Source organism: Anomaloglossus baeobatrachus, chromosome 8, assembly GCF_048569485.1.
Source record: "Anomaloglossus baeobatrachus isolate aAnoBae1 chromosome 8, aAnoBae1.hap1, whole genome shotgun sequence".
Lineage (NCBI taxonomy): Eukaryota > Metazoa > Chordata > Amphibia > Anura > Aromobatidae > Anomaloglossus > Anomaloglossus baeobatrachus.
The window spans coordinates 33,553,775-33,561,274 of NC_134360.1; the positions used below are offsets into that span (position 1 = coordinate 33,553,775).

The 7,500-nt window shown below is 40.1% G+C and overlaps 1 protein-coding gene across 1 annotated transcript in view; it reads right to left on the bottom strand.

Annotated features, from left to right (window-relative positions):
- Window positions 1–7,500, bottom strand: part of PDZRN3 (PDZ domain containing ring finger 3) — a 326,421-nt gene that overhangs the window by 278,921 nt on the left and 40,000 nt on the right.

A 7,500-nucleotide genomic window follows, 5' to 3' on the forward strand; every position in this document is an offset into this window, starting at 1 on the left:
AACCAATGGACACCAAAGACTATGCTACAAACCCCCAAAAAACTGAGGGACCGAGAAGTGGGCCACTACATGCTAACATACTGAAACAGGAGGGTATAAACCCAATAGAAACTTGGCACCAACGATAGGGAGCAATAACATACCCTAAAGACTGGGGCATTTTGACAGACACCATAGATTAGGGCAGAGGGCAAAAGATAATTAAATGCCTGGAAAAACCATCGCTAGGATCATGACATCTTAAGAATCAGAGGAAGGTGGAAACACATCACTGGAGAACCAGGGCATCAAAGACGGGGAGGAAAATACTTACTGGTGGTTTGGTATCAAAGGTTTTGTCACCAGGATCCAATTGTTGGATATTCTAGTAAATGCTACATAAAACGAACTGATCTACTAAATACCGGGCACCAGGGACCCAAAAACATCCACCGAGGTCCACCAGAGACCTAAGTACCAAACCACTGGACAACAGGAACTTGGGCACATCCATGCAGATGAAAAGAGGGAGACTTGCCAGCTTTTCCAGCATCTTTGTGCTGGTTTAATTTCTACAGTAAGCATTTTGTTTTTGGGTATAGAGGATTTTTACCAAGAACCCATCACCTGCCATAAATATGTAACTTCTCTTTTTACCTAGTGTAAATGCCGCTGTTCTCCTGAAACTGGTGATGTTTTTCTTTTGTTCCTGCGCCTCTCCATTCCTGAGATATGGCCCCCTCTTCCCTGTGTACAAACTGAAAAGTGGAGGACCACGCCCACTTGGCTAAGAAGAGTAGATTTACTTGCGGGAAAGTAAGGGTCATATCTCAGGAACGGAGAGGAACAGAAACAAAAGAAAAACATTGCTGGATTCAGGAGAACAGTGGCATTTGCGCCAGGTAAAAAAAAAATAAATCAATCATGTATTTATGACAAATGACAGGTCCTATTTAAGAAAACAGTAACTTGGCACCATCAAAACCAATTAGAAGACTTGGCATCAAAGATCCCCTTATAAAACGATGCCCATTAATATTTGCATGTTCACATTTTTTATGTCTAGTGCCCGTTAAGAACCTGGCAGCGAGGAGGGAGTTTTTATGAACAGCAAATTCATACATACATTTTTGGCACACGAGACATGAAAAGCTCCCACACAGCAGCACCTTTATTCAGACAGCTCAACAGAAGTCCTGTGTGAGATCCCCACTGCCCTGCCCCAAATATGAGGGGGGCACAGGGAGAACACAGTGCAGAAAAAACACTAATGTCGCCCCTGCATTAGATTTTATACAAGATAGTCAGTTACATTGTGATTGGGGACTAGGAGAATCCCCTCTGCTTTATCTGTCCACTCCTCTCTAATTAGGTTTGCAGCCTGGCTTGCCAAATGTTGCCGTATAGTGAGTGCCACTTCACAGGGAATCAATGGACCCTGTTTGTACTCTGCATGTGATGCCAAGTCACGAATGATTCATGTACATTTTTATAAACTACGACAACTTTTCAAATATTTAAAGGGGAATTCCCATCTCTGAGATCCTATCCCAATATGTAGTAGGCGTAATAAAATTAGCAAATACCTCCAATTAGAAATGTAGCATAGTTATTATGTTTCACTATATCACTTACCTCATGTTCAGGTCCTTGCAGGACCTTAGGTATCCATGGTTACGATCCCTAGCAACTGACTATATGCATGGTCATAACCATGGATACCTAAGGTCCAGGGCATTACAGTAGCTTAGGTGTCCATGGTTATGACCACTAGCAACCAACTCTCTCTATATGCGTGGTCATAACCATGGATACCTAAGGTCCAGGGCATTACATTAGCTTCGGTATTCATGGATACAACCACTAGCAACTAACTCTCCCTATATGTGTGGCAATAACCATGGATACCTAAGGTCCAGGGCATTATAGTAGCTTCGGTAGCCATGGATATGACCACTAGCAACTAACTCTCCCTATATGTGTGGCCATAACCTTGGATACCTAAGGTCCAGGGCATTACAGTATCTTCGATATCCATGGATACGACCACTAGCAACCAACTCTCCCTATATGTGTGGCAATAACCATGGATACCTAAGGTCCAGGGCATTACAGTAGCTTAAGCATCCATGGTTATGACCACTAGCAAGCAACTCTCCCTACTGTGGCCATAAACATGAATACCTAAGGTGCAGGGCATTACAGTAGCTTAGGCATCCATGGTTATGACCATTAGCAACCAACTCTCCCTATATGAGTGGCCATAAACATGGATACCCAAGCTACTGCAATGCCCTGCACATGAGGTAAGTGACAGCTTATCAGGAAAACTATACTACGTTTCTAATTGGAGGAATTTGCTAATATTATTACTACTTCATCTACTCCATATTGGGATAGATAGGATCTTGGCGATGGGAATACCCCCTTTAAAGATACAGGAGCTGGGAGTATTATTAGGACACTCATTAAAAAAGAACCCTCAAGTTCAAAAGAAGGTTTGTAGGATGCTGATGATTGGTGATTGTATAACGCCACACATGGGGGAGTTTACATACAGATATACCAAGGAAGATCCTTCATCGATATCAAAAGGGAAAAATATGCTCCCGAATATGGGGTAAATGTGTTGCTATTTACAAGTGAAGTGCATTATATGTGAGCATAGAGCAGCGGAAGAATACTTCCATGTGTTTAACTTCGTTAGCAAAATGACAGCAAACAGCTCAGTAAGTGACACATCACTGGAATCAGGGTCTCCGTCTCTACATTATGCTGCTCTCAGATTAGGTGGCAAAAGTCTGGTGACAGATTCCCATAAGAATTAAATCAATGAATCTGACCGGAGTATGCTCTCTGCAGCTTTGGAACTCACGTCCGCCATCTTTGTTGTGGGAAAACTTCCCTACCTACATATATCTGACAATCCTCTGCGATGTCATGGGAGGATTTGATCTGCACAAGTTCATGACTCCCATTGAATTCTTGGAAATCAGATTTGTGGCTCTATCAGGTTCATTCTACTGAGGACATTGATATTCTACTGCTCTACTAGAAAAGTGATCCTGTGGCTATAAGATGGCTGTCACAAATTAATCCGATCAGCTATATGTTTATATTGGCGATACTATTGAGGGCTTGATTGCTGAATTTCCTATAACAAACATGGCGGTTTTGGTGTTTAGGCGTATGCACACTGGAATTATATCGTAAGGGAAGTTTTCCCACAACTAAAATGGTGGACTCGAATTCCAAAGCTGCCGAGAGCATGCTCCGAGAAGCGCCACTGGTTTCCTTCTTATTCACAGACATGTGTATTAACTAATTGAAAACAGTTTGTGAGGTTTACCTTTTAATTTTATGTACTTGCCTGGGTGAGTCATTATTTTAAATCAATATAACATGCACTAGTTAAACCATTTAAAGGGGACATCCAGTACTTGGACAACCCCTTCTCATTCACCTTGTTCGCCCCCGTAAAAATAAATATGCCTATACTCTCCTCTGTTGCGGCCACAGTTCCAGTGATGTCTAAAGCCGCGTTCCCGGGGCCCACGTAACCAATCAAGCCCAGCATCTGACCTTCGGACATTTGAGCAGGATGCGAGCGCAGCGCTGACTTCCTGCTCAAACGTCCGAAGACGGGGATAAGGAAACTGGCGCCGATTGGTAGCGGGGCCAAAGTGGCATAATGGTCACGTGGGCCCTGGGAACGTGGCTTTAGACATCGCTGGAATTACAGCTGCACTGAAGGGGAGTATAAGCTTATTTATTTTTATGGAGGTGAACAAGGGGAATGAGAAGGGGTTATCCAAGTACTGGATGTCCCCTTTAAGCGGTTTGTATAGTACACATATTGATTAAAATAATGACTCACCCAGCAAAGTACATAAAATTAAAGTGGTGGAGAACACTTAAGAATACATGCACAGTATGTAAAAAATGGATTTGAGGTAGATGTGTTATAATGTAAGATGTCACATGTATTTACACAAACTAAATTATGATGGCACTGTATGAGATTTGAAACTAAGGGGCTGTCCACTACTAGGACAACCCCCCCCCCCCCCCCCCCCCCGATTCCACGTTTTAAAATAAAAAAAAAAAAAAAAAAGCTTATAGTCAACTCCCCTACCGGCGTGGAACCAGTGGTGCCGCAGCTCGCACTTCCGAGGTTCACGTAAAAGTTGTGACATCACTTGAGCCCACCGTCCAATCAGCAATGGCTTTCTTCTCCTAGTCTTCGGACACCGGACCAATCAACAGGAAGTGAGCAGTAGCCGCAGCTCTTACTTCCTGCTCATTAACTTTGTCTGAAGGTGAGGAGAGAGAAGCCAATGCTGATTGGACAGGGAATTGGACAGGGAGCGGCTGTGACGTCACATGATCCCCGGGAACGCGAGTCATGGAACTGTGACGGCACAGGATGGGAGCATAGGCTTTTTTTATTTTACATGTGAAATCAGAAGGAGTTGTTCTAGAACTGGAAAGACCCCTTAATGTAAACCAGTATATAATATAATATAATATAATATAATATAATATATATATATATATATATATATATATATATATATATATATATATATATATATATATATATATATAAAAATCTCCATATCTATATCTCCATATCTATATCTCCATATCTATATCTCCATATCTATATCTCCATATCTATATCTCCATATCTATATCTCCATATCTATATCTCCATATCTATATCTCCATATCTATATCTCCAGTGCCTACAAGTAGTATTCAACCCCCTGCAGATTTAGCAGGTTTGATAAGATGCAAATAAGTTAGAGCCTGCAAACTTCAAACAAGAGCAGGATTTATTAACAGATGCATAAATCTTACAAACCAACAAGTTATGTTGCTCAGTTAAATTTTAATACATTTTCAACATTAAAAGTGTGGGTCAATTATTATTCAACCCCTAGGTTTAATATTTTGTAGAAAAAAGAGAGGATGTCCAGCTCTTCAGGCAAAGAATCACGTCTTTATTTCATCATGCAGACACAGAGAATGAACATGACCAGCACTACGCGTTTCAGGTGAAAACACTCACCCTTAATCATGAACATGTTCATGATTAAGGGTGAGTGTGTTTTCACCTGAAACGCGTAGTGCTGGTCATGTCATTCTCTGTGTCTGCATGATGAAATAAAGACGTGATTCTTTGCCTGAAGAGCTGGACATCCTCTCTTTTTTTCTGCATTTCATTGGGGCTGTGGCAGTGCCTGTCCGTGCTCCAGGACGGAATCGGGATTGAGCTTTTATACGGTGAGCTGATTCAAAATACAAATTTAATATTTTGTGGAATAACCCTTGTTTGCAATTACAGCTAATAATCGTCTTTTATAAGACCTGATCAGGCCGGCACAGGTCTCTGGAGGTTATCTTGGCCCACTCCTCCATGCAGATCTTCTCCAAGTTATCTAGGTTCTTTGGGTGTCTCATGTGGACTTTAATCTTGAGCTCCTTCCACAAGTTTTCAATTGGGTTAAGGTCAGGAGACTGACTAGGCCACTGTAACACCTTGATTTTTTCCCTCTTGAACCAGGCCTTGGTTTTTCTTGGCTGTGTGCTTTGGGTCGTTGTCTTGTTGGAAGATGAAATGACGACCCATCTTTAAGATCCTTGATGGGAGGAGCGGAGGTTCTTGGCCAAAAATCTCCAGGTAGGACCGTGCTATCCATCTTCCCATGGATGCGGACCAGATGGCCAGGCCCCTTGGCTGAGAAAAAAGCCTCACAGCATGATGCTGCCACCACCATGCTTGACTGTAGGGATGGTATTCTTGGGGTCGTATGCAGTGCCATCCAGTCTCCAAACGTCACCTGTGTGGGTTGGCACCAAAGATCTCGATCTTGGTCTCATCAGACAAGAGAACCTTGAACCAGTCTGTCCTCAGAGTCCTCCAAGTGATCATGAGCAAACTGTAGACGAGCCTTGACATGACGCTTTGAAAGTAAAGGTACCTTACGGGCTCGTCTGGAACGGAGACCATTGCGGTGGAGTACGTTACTTATGGTATTGACTGAAACCAATGTCCCCACTGCCATGAGATCTTCCCGGAGCTCCTTCCTTGTTGTCCTTGGGTTAGCCTTGACTCTTCGGACAAGCCTGGCCTCGGCACGGGTGGAAACTTTCAAAGGCTGTCCAGGCCGTGGGAAGGCTAACAGTAGTTCCATAAGCCTTCAACTTCCGGATGATGCTCCCAACAGTGGAGACAGGTAGGCCCAACTCCTTGGAAAGGGTTTTTGTAACCCTTGCCAGCCTTGTGACCCTCCACGATCTTGTCTCTGATGGCCTTGGAATGCTCCTTTGTCTTTCCCATGTTGACCAAGTATGAGTGCTGTTCACAAGTTTGGGGAGGGTCTTAATTAGTCAGAAAAGGCTGGAAAAAGAGAATAATTAATCCAAACATGTGAAGCTCATTGTTCTTTGTTGTGCCTGAAATACTTCTTAATACTTTAGGGGAACCAAACAGAATTCTGGTGGGTTTGAGGGGTTGAATAATAAACGACCCTCTGAATAAACCTTTTTCACAATTTAAAAAAAAAAAATAAATAAAAAAAGAACTAACATTCTTTTTTGCTGCATTTCACACTTCCAGGCTGATCTACAGTCCAAATGTCACAATGCCAAGTTAATTCCGAATGTGTAAACCTGCTAAATCTGCAGGGGGTTGAATACTACTTGTAGGCACTGTATATCTCCATATCTATATACACACACACATCTATCTATATTATATCTATCTATCTATATTATATCTATCTATCTATATTATATCTATCTATCCATCTTATATCTATCTATCTATCTTATATCTATCTATCTATCTTATATCTATCTATCTTATATCTATCTATCTTATATCTATCTATCTATCTTATATCTATCTATCTATCTATCTTATATCTATCTTATATCTATCTTATATCTTCTATCTATCTTATATCTATTCTTATATCTATCTATCTATCTAATATCTATCTTATATCTATCTATCTATCTTATATCTATATCTATATCTATATCTATATATATTTTACAGACATAAAAATATATATATTGTATTCAATAAAAAAAATATTTACTTTGTGTGTATGTATGTATGTATATTATAATATAGCTACACTTTTATATAATTTAGATTTTTTTTTATAAGTATATAGATATATATGTGTGTGTATATAATGTATATAATATATATTATATATACACACACACACACTTTGTGTGTATATATACACATTTATTACATATACATACACAGTATCACTGTATATATTTATGTCTTTAGTGTATATAATATGTTTATGTCTTTATTGTATGTAATATACTTCTGTCATTATTGTAGAATATATATTATGTTGTACTGTATATAATATAAAGCTATATTTTTTTTACTTTATATAATATTTTATTTATATTTTTTATGATATTGTTGGTCTAGGAGGTTTTATACTGTTTATATTTTTCGTCATATTTATGCGGCTTCATTTT